The 17,692-nt window shown below is 46.6% G+C and overlaps 1 protein-coding gene across 1 annotated transcript in view; it reads left to right on the top strand.

The window, feature by feature from the left end:
* The window catches only part of adamts18 (ADAM metallopeptidase with thrombospondin type 1 motif, 18), a 249,863-nt gene that overhangs the window by 65,488 nt on the left and 166,683 nt on the right, over positions 1-17,692 (top strand). The gene's annotated exons all lie outside the window — the stretch shown is intronic.

The raw sequence follows: 17,692 nt of genomic DNA, 5'->3' as shown, positions 1-17,692 counted from the left end.
AAACTTAAAAGCTCAGAAGAAGACCATTCGGCCTGTTGTGGCTGTGCTGGCTCTTTGAAAGAGCAATCATGCTTAGTCCCATTTGCTCTGTAATCCTGGAACTTCCTCGTCCTCAAGGGTCGATCCTGCTCCCTTACAAAATTATTCATGGATTCGCTTTCCACCATCTTTTTAGATGGGCTTCCAGGTCCCAACAAACTCTCTGAGGGTAAAAAATATGAATCTGAAAGTAAAACAGAAGGTGAGGTTCATACGTTATCTCACCATCTTCATCAGAATTAGGACAGCGGGTTATATTCCAAATCTTTTGAAGTTCGAGACTGTCGTTACTACTTGTTCACCTATTCTTGGATTTTCATCCTTTATTTAAATTCTCTTGACCCATGTCCTAACTTCATAAGTTCATAAGTTCATAACTGATGTCTATAGTCTTAGAGCCACTCGAACGCTCTTGTGTTCTGACTCTGGCCTTTTGTGTGTAATGAGTCTTCGGAGGCAGAAGTCCCTTCACCAAAATCCCTTTATTTACAATTCCAACAGCAGTACACAGAGTGCTCGCAGTCAGCAGTCTACCTTCAGGAGTGCCAGAGGAACTGACACTCCTGGTTAAACACAAGAAAAAGACTCCCTGATTGACCCATCAATTGACTCCTTAATCAGGGAGTTCATATTCCCATCAGCCAACCTCAATGGCCTGATTGAAGTCATTACATTGTGCAATCCTCATTTTCACTCCATCGGTGGTGACTGTGTCTTCAGCTCCCCAGGCTTGATGCTGTAAAAGGACAACACGCGAATTCTCCCATCCTGCCCGTGATGGGTTTGGCGGTGGGCGGGAGCAGAGAATCTAGCGGGAGCCAAAAGGTTGGAAACCCACCAGCGTAAAACCACGTTGCAATTCTCCCAACTTGGCTATCAGTCTCTGCTCAGCGATTCTGCGCTGTCATGTGTCATGAAGGCCGCCTTGGAGAACGCTTACCTGAAGATCAGAGGCCGAATGCCCGTGACCACTGAAGTGTTCCCCAACAGGAAGAGAACACTCGAGCGGTGTTCATTCATCTGTTGTCGTAGCATCTGCAGAGACTGATAGCCAAGTTCCGCACACATGAGGATGGCCTCAACCGGGATCTTGGGTTCATGCCACACTATCTGTAACCCCCACAACCTGCCTGGGCTTGCAAACTCTCATTAACTGTCCTGGCTGGAGACAATACACATCTCTTTAACCTGTGCTTAACCCTCTCTCCACTCACATTGTCTGTACCTTTAAGACTTGATTACCTGTAAAGACTCGCATTCCAACCATTATTTTGTAAATTGAGTTTGTGTCTTTATTTGCCCTGTTTGTGAACAGAACTCCCACTTACCTGACGAAGGAGCAGCGCTCCGAAAGCTAGTAGCTTTTGCTACCAAATAAACCTGTTGGACTTTAACCTGGTGTTGTGAGACTTCTTACTGTGTAGACTCACCAGCCAGGGGAAACATCCTATCTACATCTACTCTGTCACGCCCTGTAAGAATTTTGTATGTTTCAATGAGTTCACCTCTCATTCTTTGAAACTCCAGTGAATACAGGCCCAGTTTCCACTCTTCATTAGACAATCCCACCAACCCACAGATTAACCTGGTGGACCTCTGTTGCACTCCCTCTGTGGCAAGAGATGAGGAGACCAAATCTGTACATAATATTCCAGGAGTGGTCTAATCATGGTTGTATACAGTTGCAACAAGACATTTTTACTCCTGAACTCAAATCCTCATGCAATGAAGGTCAACATGCCATTTGTCTTCCAAACTGCTTGCTGAACCTGTACGTTAGCTTCTAGTGACTCATAAACAAAGCTATCCAGGTCCCTTTGGGCATCAACTCTTCTCCGACCGTTTACCATCTAAGAAATACTCTACCTTTCTGTTTTTTTCTATCTAAGTGGATAACTTCATACTTATTCACATTATATTCTGTTCTAACCCTGATGAGTACGAGTGTATTGCTCATGTCCTCCTTGCTACAGCATGGATACATATTGGAACCCAGTTGGAAATACAAGTGCTCACCACTCTGCTCTCCAAAGTAATCGGTAGTGCTCTGCACAGAAGACCAAGTGTTGTGGCAGCTACTGTCCTGATAATGCTTCAAGCAGCAGTCATCCCAAACCAGCATAACGTTCTCATCTCAGTGATGATAACTACGCCAAGCGTAGTACGAGAACAACTTGTGGTCTATAAAGCCCCATGATTTTTAAATAAGTTTTTAACTCCAGCCTCCATCTGGGCTGGCACGGTGGCACAGTGGTTAGCACTGCTGCCTCACAGTGCCAGGGACACAGGTTCAATTCCCAGCTTGAGTCACTGTTTGTGTGGAGTTTACATATCGTCCCTGTGTCTGCTTGGGTTTCCTCCGGATGCTCTCGTTTCCTCCCATAGTCCGAAAGACGTGCTGGTTAGGTGCTTTGGCCATGCTAAATTCTCCCTCAGTGTATCCAACCAGGCACTGGAGTATGATGACTAGGGGATTTTCACAGTAGCTTCATTGCAGTGTTAATGTAAGCCTACTTGTGACTAAGTCACAAGGCGGCACGGTGGCACAGTGGTTAGCACTGCTGCTTCACAGCTCCAGGGTCCCGGGTTCGATTCCCAGCTCGGGTCACTGTCTGTGTGGAGTTTGCACGTTCTCCTCGTGTCTGCGTGGGTTTCCTCCGGGTGCTCCGGTTTCCTCCCACAGTCCAAAGATGTGCGGGTTAGGTTGATTGGCCAGGTTAAAAAAAAAAATTGCCCCTTGAAATCCTAAAAAAATGCGTAGGTTAGAGGGATTAGCGGGTAAATATGTGGGGGTAGGGCCTGGGTGGGATTGTGGTCGGTGCAGACTCGATGGGCCGAATGGCCTCCTTCTGCACTGTAGGGTTTCTATGATTCTAATAAATACATTTTAAAAACTAACAGTTACAAAGTCAACGCTCAGAGTGGACCGGGCAAACTCAAATCCATTCCTTGCTTGCTCCAAAAACCAAATTCAAAATCCAATTGAATCCAATTCAATGTCCCTTCGAGAAAGGCAAACAAGATCCAAGCTGACAAGATAAGGCATTGTACCCCATCTTGGGTTTGATCTGACACTTGATCTCAGCCAAAAGGCTACAAGGCCCATGATGCTTTGAGGTGTCCAGCTCCGTTGTGGTACATCACGTTTGATGAGCCATCATCTGTGTGACTCTTTTTGGCAGAGAATGATATCTACTATTCGGCTGACTGTTCCCACAAAATACATTGACTGCTCAGCAGGGTCAGCTGACTGTTGATCTTCTGGCCACAAGTCTGCATCACAGCACAATCCTGGGTCTTGCATACAAGCTCATGAAGTTCTTGGATTGATAATGAGTTCTGCATGACGCATGCTTCCCACACAATTGTCCTATCTGACTTTGAGACATGGGACAGAATCTTATCCTGGCCCCCAAGGTCGGTTCTGACTTGGAGCTGGGGCTGGGGGGGGCGGTGGTTATAAAATTAAACGGATGGGATTTCCCCCCCGGGGACCCGCCCTCCGCCCTCCCAAACCCAGATACAATTTTACACTTGGGTGGGCAGGGCCTTGGGTGGGAAACACACCCATTCACATATTAAGGTTCTTAAGTGGCCACTTAATAGCCACTTAAAGTACAGCCCAGCCTCAATTTTTAGGCTGGTGGGTGTGGGTAGGGTGGAAAAGTGACATGAAACCTTTTCTCCATCTGCGGGATGGAGATGGGTAGAGGGTATTTCATACTGAAGGCCACTTCAGAGTTGGGGAACCCTCCCCATTGGGACGTTGGATCTCCGGAAACCCTGCGCCCTTGCCGTAGTCCTTCCGCCCACCCCGTGAGTCCCCTATCCTCCTGCCTCTGGAACTCTGGGTTTTACCTTCTCCAAGGCCCCGGGACTTCGTTCCAGGCAGAGTGCTGCAGTACTGCTCCTGGCCACTGCAGCGCTGTGCCTGGCTGGGTTGTAGAGCTGTCGGCTAATCAGAAGTTATGCCCACTGCCAATCAGTGCTCAAGTGAGCATTACATGGCAGTGGGAGTTCAAGAATCGGCAGCTGGGCATTAAGTGCCCACTCTCACTGCTCGCCAACCTTAAAATATTACCCTTGGTGGTTTTTAAAGTTTAAAGTTTATTTATTAGTGTCACAAGTAGGCTTACATTAACACTGCAATAAAGTTACTGTGAAACTCCCCGAGTTGTCACACTCCGGCACCTGTTCGGGGTACATTGAGGGAGAATTTAGCATGACCAATGCATCAAACCAGCACGTAGAATCATTGAATCCCTACAGTGCAGAAAGAGGCCATTCGGCCCATCGGGTCTGCACTGACCACAATCCCACCCAGGCCCTGTAATCCCACATATTTACCCTGCTAGTCCCCATGACAGGAGGGTCAATTTAGCCTGGCGTTGTACCTAACCCACACATCTTTCAGATTGTGGGAGGAAACCGGAGCACCTGGTGGAAACCCACGCAGACACGGGGAGAACGTGCAGACTCTGCACAGACAGTGACCCAAGCTGGGAATCGAACCTAGGATCCTGGCACTGTGAGGCAGCAGTGCTAACACTGTGCCACCATGCTGCCCATGAATGGGTGAGATTTAAGGAGAGATTGAAGAGTGTTTTTGGCTGTTTCTCGACGTGGCCCCAAATGACCAAGTCCAGGTTCAAGCCGCCAGCCCTTAGTCATTTGGACTGAGTCATTCCTGATTTGAATTAACATAATATAAACTATATCTTTTGATTTTGATTTGATTTGATTTATCATTGTCACATGTATCAGTATACAGTGAAAAGTATTGTTTCTTGTGCACTATACAGACAAAGCATACTGTCCATAGGGTACATAGAGGAGAAGGAAAGGAGACGGTGCAGAACGTCGTGTCAGAGTCATAGCCAGGGTGTACAGAAAGATCAGCATAATATAAGGTAGATCCATTCAAAAGTCTGATGGCAGCAGGGAAGAAGCTATTCTTGAGTCATTTGCTATGTGTCCTCAGACTTTTGTGTCTTTTTCCCGTCGGAAGAAGGTGGAAGAGAGAATGTCTGGGGTGTGTGGGGTCCTTAATTATGCTGGCTGCTTTGCCGAGGCAGCGGAATATTCGGAGGCATATCTGGCATCGTGGCTTCAATCTCAGCATCTTGGTGCCTTCCAGCACATTTTGGATCTTGACCGATATAGTTGTGCCATCTTGTTATTGAATCCAATCTGAGCCCCTATTTATTTATATCTTAGTATCAGGGCTATGCTCTTAAAACTAATTTGTTCCCAGTGACTCTGTTTCCCAGTACCAGTTAGCTGGAGGGCTGGCTTAAGTGTATTGAGTCCAGCTTTAAGCAATGATTACTGGTTTAAAACAGATGCTGGGAACACAGAGTTCCTTTTGTCTCTCTTTATTGTAAGTACAGTTCGATGCTGGAGAAAAAAAGCACAACTAGCTTGCCAAGAAATTTTCTGCTTAGATCAGGATTGTGCTGGGAGTAGGAGTTTTGTCAAAGTTTTTTTTTAAAGTTTGCTGTCTTCTTTGCCTTGTAGTCCATTCAGGTTGGCGAAAGCCTGCTGAGCATTTGGAGCAGAAAGCACATATTTCATACCGAAAGTGTTGCATTTCCAAGATGGAATGCTGTCTCAGCAATGGTGGGGAGCAAATTATTTACGTATCGGATATCGAAGGGAAGGGATTTAGTATTTAAGTGCTGGGGAGTCCTGTAAAATGGAAGCAGCTTGGCCCATTGAAATTCTATATAACGGGAGGAAGTGACAAATAGCTCAGTCAATTGGGATTCTACATAAGTGAATGAGAAGTAACTTTGACAATTATAAATATGCACAATGATAGTAAATGAGGTTGGATTTAGTTCTTTGGAGTAATTACAGTGGAATTGGAATGGAAGGGGTTTGGTTCGCACAATGGGAGGCAATGGAAAAGAGGTTTGTTCCTTTGTAAATATATATATAATGCAGGAGAGAATGTTATGTTTTTGTTGGTGTTCTTTGATTGTTTATCCTTGGCTGTAAAATGATTATCTCATTGCATCTTTATGCTAGTTTGATTTATTCACTTACTTTTTTTTCGCTGGAAGATTAGACCGCTTAATTGTTGGGAAGATCTTGTGTCTGGGATCCTGCAGCATAGAGATAAATTGCCAAAGGCCTTTCTTTATCTTGTACTTACCATTGCTTGAAGGGGGCATGATGGCACAGTGGTTCGCACTGCTGCCTCACAGAGCCATTCTGGCCTCAGGTGACTATGCGGAGTCTGCACATTCTCCCCGTGTCTGTGTGGGTTTCCTCCAGGTGCTCCAGTTTCCTCCCACAGTCCAAAGATTTGATTTGATTTATTATTGTCACATGTATTAACATACAGTAAAAGTATTGTTTCTTGCGCGCTATACAGACAAAATGTGCCATTCATAGAGAAGGAAACGAGAGAGTGCAGAATATAGTGTTAAAATCATAGCCAGGGTGTAGAGAAAGATCAACTTAATGCAAGGTAAGTCCATTCAAAAGTGTGACAGCAGCAGGGAAGAAGCTGTTCTTGAGTCGGTTGGTACGTGACCTCAGACTTTTGTATCTTTTTCCCGACGGAAGAAGGTGGAAGAGAGAATGTCCGGAGTGTGAGGGGTCCTTGATTATGTTGGCTGCTTTGCTGAGGCAGCGGGAAATATAGATAGAATCAATAGATGTGGGTCAGGTTGATTGGCCATGCTAAATTGCCCCTTAGTGACAGGGTGATTAGCAGGGTAAATAAATGGAGTTATGGGGATAGAGCCTGGGTGGGATTGAGTGCAGACTCGATAGGCTGAATGGCCTCCTTCTGCACTGTAGGGATTCTATGATTCTATGAAGGAGCAATTCGCAGGGCTATATGAGGAAAGGGCAAGAGGGTGGGATTAAATGGACAGCTCTATCAAAGTACCAGCACAATGGGCCTATTTTGGTGCTGTATCATTTTAGGATCCTATCTTGCGATATCATAGTCATGCTTAACTTGTATGTTTGTGTTTCCATTTAATTAACTGAGTTTTTCTTTCAAATGGGGAGTTCCCTGTGGTCACAAAATGTGACAAAATACTGGAATTGTTGTGTACTTATTTTCTCATTTCTTTGCTTCAAGATAAATCTTGACACTCCTAATATCTAGGTAGAAATCTCAAAAGGTCCATGAAGGTGCAAGAAAAGAAGGATATGCTGATAGAGTTAGATGAAGCAGGAGGAGGCTCGTGTGGAGCATAAATGATGCTGGACTGCTTGGGCTGAATGGCCTGTCATTGTGGTAGAAATTCAATGTAGTTTATACTCTGCCTGTAACTTACCTTGCATTTATGTAACATCTTTATCATATCTGCTTCACAGAGAGATATCAAGCAAAACTTGGCACAAAGTTACATTATGAGATATTAGGGCCCTAGATTACAACCGACGCATCTTGGGACATCAAGGGGCAATTTAGCATGGCCAATCCACCTAACCTGCACCTCTTTGCTCTGTGGAAGGAAACTGGAGCACCCTGAGGAAACCCATGCAAACACAGAAAGAGCGTACAAACTCTGCACAGTCACCCAAGGCCGGAATTGAACCCAGGTCTCTGGCGCTGTGAGGCAACAGTGCTGACCATTGTGCCATGCATTTTAATGGAGGGTGGAGTGGCGGAGAGATAAGGAGGGAATTGTCAGAACTTGGAGGAACTGAAGTCATGACTGCCAATGGTGGAGCAACTGAAGGCGACAATACTCAGATCCAGAATTGGAAGAATGCTCAGGGATATATCGGAAATTACAAAGATTTGAGGAAGAGAGGCCGTGATGGGATTTGAAAACAAGGATGAGAACTTTAAATGAGGCATTGCTTACCCAAGAGCCAGTACAGGTCGGAGAGTGGTAGGGTTCTGGGTGAATTGGGCTTGGAGCAAGTTCGGACATGAACACCAGAGTTTTGGATGGCCTCAAATTTACAGAGATTCAAAAATAAAATGTCAAGCAGGAGTATTTTGGATGGTTAAGTGTAGAAGTTACAAAATATGGATGAGGGTTTCAGCAGCAGAAGAGCTGAGGAGTAAAATCTGGTGATGTTTTGGAGCCAGTCTTCACTTCTTTCTTCTGTTTTGTTTTGCCTCTGTGGTTCCTTTTCCTTAATGCAAATGTTCTTTGTTCTTGAATACATTGCTTATTTGCAGGTGTTGATTTTTAAATAGACAGCACTACTTATCAAATAGTGTCCACGGCAGTGTGGAGGAACCTCACCAATTGGAGTTCTACTCTCAGAGCTCAGTATCTCTTTCATTTTATTGTTTGCTTCTCATCTCCTCTCACTCAGTGCAGTCAAGTAGCAAGACAGCAGTTGGCATGGGTAGGTGTAGAGCAACTCCTGAGCCCTTAGCCCATGAGCAGGTTGGATGAGGATGGTGAAAAAGGAGATGCAGAAAGAAAATGAGGCACAAAGGTGTTCAGGGGATATCACTTTGACTTTTTGGGAGATGTTGTCTGGGTAGCAGCGCAATGGAACCTCATTCAGAGGGACCACAATATTGTCATGCACCATCACAAAATGGAGATGGAGGGCTGAGGCCAGGCTTGAAACACAGTGCCCGCAGGCAGAGGGCAGTGCAGAAGGAGGTCTGCCTTGCATCAAAACTTCTTTCTTGGGAAGGTTGGGCACTCACAGAGTAACATGGTGGCGCAGTGGTTTTGTCACTGGACTAGTAATCCAGAGACCCTGGGCTCTAGGGGCCCAGATTTGAATCCCACTGTGGCAGATGATGGAATTTGAATTAAAAATCTGGTATTCAAAGCCTGACAATGACCATGACTTGGTTGTTGCAAAAATCCATTTGCTTCACTCAACTCCTTCAGGGAAGGAAATTTGCCATCCTCATCTGGTCTGGCCTACATATGACTCCAGATCCCCAGCAACGTGTTTGATTCTTAACTGCCCCTTGAAATGGCCGAGCAAGCCACTCAGTTCAAGGGCAATAAGGGATGGGCAAAGTCCACATCCTGTAAATTAATTTAAAAATAATAACACTGGACAATATTTCATTCTCCAGCATTTTTGAATCGGAATCGGTTTCAGGAAATCTGTACCAATCTCAGTGGAAAAACAATCAAGTCTTTAAGAAGGGGTCTGGCCTGTCTGCGCCTAAAGTGAAGAGGGAACTCTGTGCACTGGGCCCAGAATGACGAATGTTTTATCAAATAAGATTAGAGAACAGATCACAAACTAAACGATAACTTTGCTCGTAATCTGAGATTCTGCGCGTGATCCGTAGCTTGTATATAACTGGTAGCCTTGACTCAGTGGAAACACTCGTTTCTGTTCAGCCTCACTTCAGGACTTCACATAATCTACACTGACACTTCAATTAAGTCTTGAGAGAGTTCTCCCCAGTGTCCCATCTGATATTTATCCCTCAGTCAACATCATCACAACAAATGATGTAGCAGTGAATCTCCTTGCTGTTTGAGGACTCTCGCTGTGTGCCACTGTGCAGAAGTAATTTATTGGCAGTAAAGTGCTTTGAAGGTCAAGAAAGTTGCTGTGCGAATGCAAGTTTTTTTCTTCAGGCTCACGACAATGCAGGTGCCATTTCACCTTGACTTGATTTGCTCTGCGTGTATCTACAAAAAATCCCAATCACAAGGGGATAGCGTATTAGAGAAACTCAAGGGGCTGAAGGCAAACAGGACCCGATGAACTCCATGCTAGAATGTTAATGGAAGTGACTGCAGAGATAGTAGATCCACTGGTTGAAATTTTTCATAACTCACTAAATTCTGGGTGGTACCAGAAGATTGGAAAACAACCAATGTGACTCCCTTGTTCAAAAAGGGGGAAAGACAGAAGCAGGAAACAATAGGCCAGTTAGTTTAACATCTATTTATTGGCAAGACAACAAAGAACAAGAACAAAGAACAGTACAGCACAGGAACAGGCCCTTTGGCCCTCCAAGCCTGCACCAATCACATTGTCCTATTGAGACCAGCCACCCATATCCCCCTATTCCTGTCTGTTCATGTATCTATCCGGATAAGTCTTAAATATCACTAACGTATCTGCCTCACTTGGCAGTGCATTCCAGGCCCCCACCACTCTGTGTAAAAATCTTCTGCACATCTCCACTGAACCTTTCCCCCCTTATCTTGAACTTGTGCCCCCTTGTAATTGTCATTTCTACCCTGGGAAAAAGCTTCCAACTGTTCACCCTATCCATACCCCTCATAATTTTATAAACTTTTATCAGGTCGCCCCTCAGCCTCCGTCTTTCCAGGGAAAATAATCCCAGTTTATTCAATCTCTCCTCATAGCTAATACCCTCCGTACCAGTCAACATCCTGCTAAACCTTTTCTGTACTCCCTCCAAAGCCTCCACGTCCTTCTGGTAGTGCGGTGACCAGAATTGGACACAGTATTCCAAATGTGGCCAAAACAACGTTTTATATAACTGTAACATAATTTGCCAACTTTTGTACTCGATGCCCCATCCAATGAACGCAGGCATGTCATATGCTTTCTTCACCACCTTTTCCACATGCTGCCACTTTTAAGGATCTGTGGATCTATATTCCCAGATCTCTCTGTGCGTCTATGACACTGGACACTGGAATCAATAATCAAAGAAGAAATAGCTAATCATTTAGGAAAGCTGAATATAATCAAATCTAGTCAACGTGGTTTAATGAAAGGTAAATCATGTTTGACAAATTTGTTCCAATTTTTTGAGGATGTAACAGGAGAGTAGATAGAGGGGAACCTGTTGATGTCGTGCATTTAGATTTCCAAAAGGTATTTCACAAAGTGCTGCATAAGTGGCTGGTGCATAAAGTAAAAGTCCGTGGAATTGGAGGATGTGTGTTAGCATGGATTGAAAACTGGCTGTCACATAGAAAACAGAGAGTTAGAATAATGGGGCCCTTTCCAGAGTGGAAAGATGTAACTAGTGGAGAACCACAGGGGTCAGTTCTTGGCCCACAATTGTTCACTATTTACATTCATGAACTCGAGGAATTAACCGAATGTAAGGTTTCCAAATTTGCCAATGATACAAAGATAGATGGAAGGGCAGATTGTGATGAGGATGCTGTGATTCTGCAGCGGGATGTAGATAGATTGGGTGACTGGGTGAAAACCCGGCAAATGGAGTTTAATGTGGGGAAGTGTGAGCTCATGCACTTTGGTAGGAGGAGTAAAAAGGCAGATTATTATTTAAATGGAGAGAGACTGCAGGTGAGTGAAGTGCAGAGGGATCTAGGTGTTCGAGTGCATGAATCACAAAAAGCGAGCAGGCAGATCCAACAAATAGTTCAGAAGGACAACAGCATTTTGAACTTTATTGCAAAGAGTTTAAAAATAGGGAGGTTTTGTTGCAATTGTACAGGGTGTTGGTAAGGCCACACTTGGCGTACTGAGTAAAGTTTTGGTCCCCTTACCTAAAAAAGGATACAGTGACTTTGGAGGCAATCCAAAGGAGATTCACCAGGCTAATTCCTGAGATGAGAGGGTTGTCCCATCAAGTGAGACTAAATAGTCTGTGTCTGTTTTCCTTGAAGTTTAGATGAGTGAAAGGTGACCTTTATTCAAACATATAAGATCCTGCGAGGGGGGAGGGGTTGGGGGGTGGGGCTTGATAGGATAGATGGTGAGATTGTGTCACTCGTGAGAGAGTCTTGAACAAGGGGACATACCTACAAAGGGCCGGTCATTTAAAACTGAGGTGCGTAGAAGTTTCTTCTTGCAGAGGGTGGTGAACCTCTGGAATTCTCTGCCCCAAAGGGTAGTGGAGGCTGGATCATGAGACGTATTTAAAGTGGAGGTGGATAAATATCTGCTAGATCGTGGAATAGAGGGCGATGGGGGAAGGCACAGAAAAGGAGCTGAGGCCAGCATAAGTCAGCCATGATGGTATTGAATAGTGGGGCAGGCTAGAAGAGGCTGGTGGCCTCCTCCTGCTCGTATTTCTTGTGTTCCTGTGTGTTATCTTCAATCGGATTTGAAAATCACCAGTGGGTTTGATTTAGAACGTAGAACATAGAACATTACAGCGCAGTACAGGCCCTTTGGCCCTCGATGTTGCGCCGACCAGTGGTACCAATCTAAAGCCCCTCTAATCTACACTATTCCAATATCATCCATATGTTTATCCAATAACCACTTGAACGCTCTCAACGTTGACGAGTCCACCACTGCTGCAGGCAGGGCATTCCACGCCCTTACTACTCTCTGAGTAAAGAATCTACCTCTAACACCTGTCCTATATCTCTCACCCCTCAATTTAAAGCTATGTCCCCTCGTGCTAGCCAACACCATCCGAGGAAAAAGGCTCTCACTATCCACCTTATCTAATCCCCTGATCATTTCTCATGTGTTGCGAGTGAACAGTGTCTCAGTCTGTCTGAGCACCATTCTGACTCCTGGTTATTAACCCTTGACCAAAAACAATCTCATTGTCCTCCCTTGACTAGCTGGCACCTACGGTTGTGGCCTTTGAGGGCCACAGTAACAATGGCAGTGTGGTATGTTTAGAACTGTGTTACGCGCGTGGGCAGCACTGCGAATGAAGGAGTGAATGAAATGTTGTACCAGGGCACTCAGCCAACCTGCTCCCAGACCTGTGCCAACATCGGACTTGAGCCAAAGGCTAGGATTTATGAGAGTTGGTACTGAGTGAGGTGCTTTGTTGATTTATTGTTTTTGTCGTTGTGCTGTGTAGCGAAACACCGAGTGATACCACCTCCCCCACTGCCAGCAACCTAACCCATCCAACTCTCATCACCTCGAGCTGGATGCAGTCATAGAATCCCCACAGTGCAGAAGGAAGCCATTCGGCCCATCGAGTCTGCACCGACCAGAATCTCACCCAGGCCCCACCCCCGCAACCCTGCACATTAACCCTGCCATTCCTGGCAGGGAGTTTGCACATTCTCCTTGTGTCTGCGTGGGTTTCCACCGGGTGCTCTGGTTTCCTCCCACAGTCCAAAGATGTGCAGGTCAGGTTGATTGGTCATGCTAAAAATTGCCCGTAGTGTCCTGATATGTGTAGGTTAGAGGGATTAGCGGGTAAAATATGTAGGGATATGGGGGTAGGGCCTGGGTGGGATTGTGGTCGGTGCAGACTCGATGGGCCGAATGGCCTCTTTCTGTACTGTAGGGTTTCTATGATTTCTAAAATTCCCCCTGACACTAGGGTTAATTTCACATGGCCAATCAACCCAACCTGCATATCTTTGGACTGTGGGAGGAAACTCACGCAGACACGGGGAGAATGTGCAAACTCCACACAGACAGCGACTCAAGCCAGGAATTGAATCCAGGTCCCTGGCGCTGTGAGGCAGCAGTGCTAACCAATGTGCCACCGTGCCGCCCAGAGTCAAATCTATGGTAATCTCAGTTTCTTATCCTGTGCCTCTTTGCACGTCTCAAACTTCAACTTAGAAGTTTAGATCAGAAGCTGATGATTAGATTTATTGTAAATGGCTCCAAGATATTGTTTACCACCCAAGAGTGCTCTGCTTGTCAGGATACTCTGAAAGCCTTTAATACACACTGAAGATTAAAAGCCTGAGCTTGAGGTGAATCCTGTTGAATGTTCAGTGCAAAATCCCGAGCGGCAAGCTTTCGGAATTTTCACTGTCAATGCCATTCCTGTTTATCGGAAATTTGATTGTACAATTTTCCAACTATTTTAAATAGCCAGAGGTTCAGGCACAGGGGGCGAAATCTGCTCAGTTTTTTGACGATTTGTCAACCCAGGTGGGAAAAGTGGGACATAGCTTAACATAGAATCCCTACAGTGCTGAAGGAGGCCATTCAGCCCAATCGAATCTGTACCGACCACAATCCCACCCAGACCCTATTCCCGTAACCCCACACATTTACTCTCCTAATCCCCCGACACTAGGGTCAATTTACCATGGCCAGTCAACCTAACCCGCACATATTTGGACTGTGGGAGGAAATCGGAGCACCCGGAGGAAACCCACGCAGAAAGGGGGAGAACTTGCAGAAATTGCGCAAACAGTGACCCGAGGCCGGAATCGAACCTACGTCCCTGGCGCTGTGAGACAGCAGTGCTAACCACTGTGCCACCGTGCCGCTCTCCAGCTCCACTGCCAGTTTTTCCCGCCATATTTCTTTGACACTTGGATTGGAATTCTCCAATCTTAGCCACCGCTGCGAATGAGAATGGAGAACTTGGCTCTCAGCCAAAACTCCATTCACTGCAGCCACACCAGAGAGTCCCAGCCGCGGGCGAGATGGGAGAATTCCAGCCTTAAGTCAAACAAAAAACAGCAGCCTTTCCTGACAGAAACGGTGCTCCATCTTTAATTAATGACAACGAATGCACCCACGGACACACTCCCCTGCATCACCCATCCCGAACATTCCCAAGAGAAGCTCCCACCCTGCAGTGCCAGGGGGCAGTGCCAGGGCACTGCCCAAGCAGCACCCTTTCCCCTGGGAGCTGTACATAACTGTGTGTCCCCGGCTAGTTCTGTTTGCCAGTTCCCCAATTTAGAAAACCTGTTGTAAACCCCATTGGCAGGAAAGGGGCGAAATCCTTATGTAGAGGGGATGATTGCTGACTGATTGACCCCGCCCCCGCCCTCGCCCCAGCCCCCGCCCCCGCCCCAGCCCCCGCCCCCGCCCCCGCCCCAGCCCCCGCCCCCGCCCCCGCCCCAGCCCCCGCCCCCGCCCCAGCCCCCGCCCCCGCCCCAGCCCCCGCCCCCGCCCTGCCCCCGGCCCCGCCCCCGGCCACCTGCCCCGCCCCCCGCCCCCGCTCCCGCCCCGCCCTCGCTCCCGCCCCCGCCCTTGCTCCCGCCCCCGCCCTCGCCCCCGCCCCCGCCCCCGCCCTCACCCCCGCCCCCGCCCCCGTCCTCGTCCTCGCCCCCATCCTTGGCCCCCGTCCTCGCTCTTTATCCTGCTTAAGTTTTTATTCATTTGTGGGATGTGGGCGTCACTGGCTGGGTCAGCATTTATTGCCCATCCCTGGTTGCCCTGGTTCAGAGGGCAGTTGAGAGTCAACCACATTGCTGTGGCTCTGGAGTCACATGAAGGCCAGACTAGGTAAGGACGGCAGATTTCCTTCCCTAAAGGACATTAATGAAACAGATGGGTTTTTATGACAATCAATTCATGGTCATCAGTCAATTCTTAATTCCAGATATTTTTTATTGAATTCAAATTTGACCATCTTGTCGCGGCGGGATTCAAACCTGTGTCCCCAGAACAATAGGTGAGTTTCTGGGTCAATAGTCTAGTGATAATACCACTAGGACATCGCCTCCCCCAGTAAGCACAGTAGTATTTCCGTCTTTCAGAAGATGTTTTTGAAACAAGAAAGGGCAATCAGTTCACTGTTTCCAAAAAAACAGATCTATGATTTACACTGCTGTGGACTCTCTCCAACTTAATAATCACATGATTGTTGTGTATCCAAAGGGAATTCTTCCAATGGAAAACTACAATAGTTCCCTCGGATGCTGAAGACAACCAGTTGTGTGGTCCTAGGCTAGGAAGGGAGTGGGGTGTTGGCACAATGGCCATCTGCAGGGAGGCAGCCCGCTGGAAAGGTCATGAGAAACATGTTAAAATGGTGATTGAGACATGGGGCAGGAATTGGTGATCAGTGTAAAAGCTGAACACAGCAGCACACCAATGGTCAAAGAAGAGGTGAGAATTCAAATGCTTGCCCATGAAGGTGTAACAAGAGGAGCAAAAGATAGTTGGCACGCTCAATGAATACTTTCATGAAGTATCTGCTGAGGAAGACAATAGCAACATGCCTCACCTTTCGGGAAATAATCCCTAAGATTTAAGGGTGTCAGCATTAATAAGATGCGGGTTTTAGGAAAGCTTAAAAAGCTCAAAATTAACAAGTCCTTTGAGATGAAAGGTGTCTCTTCCACAGTTTTAAGAGAGGCTGGGGTGAAATTTGTGAATTGCCAACAGCTGTCATTCATCAGTGAATACCACAAGATTGGAAATAAGATAGCATTGCTCACACTTGATTTGATTTGATTTATTATTGTCACATGTATTAACATACAGTGAAAAGTATTGTTTCTATACAAACAAAGTATACCGTTCATAGAGAAGGAAACAAGAGAGTGCAGAATGTAGTGTTACAGTCATAGCTAGGGGTGTAGAGAAAGATCAACTTAATGCAAGGTAAGTCCATTCAAAGGTCTGACAGCAGCAGGGAAGAAGCTATTCTTGAGTCAGTTGGTATGTGACCTCAGACTTTTGTATCTTTTTCCCGAAGGAAGAAGGTGGAAGAGAGAATGTCCAGGGTGCGTGGGGTCCTTAATTATGCTGGCTGCTTTGCCGAGGTAGCGGGAAGTGCAGACAGAATCAATGGATGGGAGGCTGGTTTGCGTGATGGATTGGGCTACATTCACGACCTTTTGTAGTTCCTTGCAGTCTTGGGCAGAGCAGGAGCCATACCAAGCTATGATACAACCAGAAAGAATGCTTTCTATGGTGCATCTGTAAAAGTTGGTGAGAGTCGTAGCTGATGTGCCAAATGTCCTTGGTCTTCTGAGAAAGTAGAGGCACTGGTGGGCTTTCTTAGCTATAGTATTGGCATGGGCGGACCAGGACAGGTTGTTGGTGATCTGGACACCTAAGAACCTGAAGCTCTCAACCCTTTCTACTTCATCCCCATTGATGTGGACAGGGGCACGTTCTCCTTTATGCTTCCAGAAGTCGATGACAATCTCCTTCATTTTGTTGACGTTGAGGGAGAGATTATTGTTGCCGCACCAGTTCACCAGATTCTCTATCTCATTCCTGTACTCTGTCTTGTCATTGTTTGAGATTCGACCCACTATGGTGGTGTCGTCAGCAAACTTGAAAATCGAATTGGAGGGAATTTGGCCACACAATCATAGGTGTATCAGGATTATAGTAGGGGGCTGAGACACAGCCTTGTGGGGCACCGGTGTTGTGAATGATCATGCAGGAGGTGTTGTTGCCTATCCTTACTGATTGTGGTCTGTGAATGAGGAAGTTCAGGATCCAGTCGCAGAGGGAATTGCCGAGGCCCAGGCTGCGGAGTGTGGAGATGAGTTTTGTGGGAATAATAGTGTTGAAAGCTGAGCTGTAGTCAATAAACAAGAGTCTGACATAGGTCTCCTTGTTATTTAGGTGTTCCAGGGTTGAGTGCAGGGCCAGGGAAATGGCGTCTGCTGTGGACCTGTTGCGGCGGTCGGCAAACTGTAGTGGATCCAGGTTGTCCGGGAGGCTGGAATTGATTCGTGCCATGACTAACCTTTCAAAGCACTTCATAATGATGGATGTCAGAGCCACCGGCCGATAGTCATTAAGGCACGCTGCTTGGTTTTTCTTAGATATCGGGATGATGGTCGTCTTCTTGAAGCAGATAGGGAATTCAGATTGTTGTAAAGAGAGGTTGAAGATGTCTGTGAATACCCCCGCCAGCTGATCCGCGCAGGATCTGAGTGCTCGTCTGGGTACCCCATCCGGGCCAGTCGCTTTCCGTGGGTTGACCTTCAAGAAAGCTGCTCTGACATCTGCAATGGTGACCCCAGAAACAGATTCATCCAGGGCTTCCAGGGTAGAGGGCATGCTCTCGCTGACCTCTTGCTCAAAACAGGCGTAGAATGCACTGAGCTCATCAGGGAGGGGTGGGTTGGAGCCGGCGATTTTATACGCC

The sequence above is a fragment of the Mustelus asterias genome, chromosome 4 (genome assembly GCF_964213995.1).
Source record: "Mustelus asterias chromosome 4, sMusAst1.hap1.1, whole genome shotgun sequence".
In the NCBI taxonomy this organism is placed as follows: domain Eukaryota; kingdom Metazoa; phylum Chordata; class Chondrichthyes; order Carcharhiniformes; family Triakidae; genus Mustelus; species Mustelus asterias.
The sequence above is the reverse complement of the archived record's forward strand: the minus strand, read 5'-3'. Positions and strand labels throughout refer to the sequence as shown.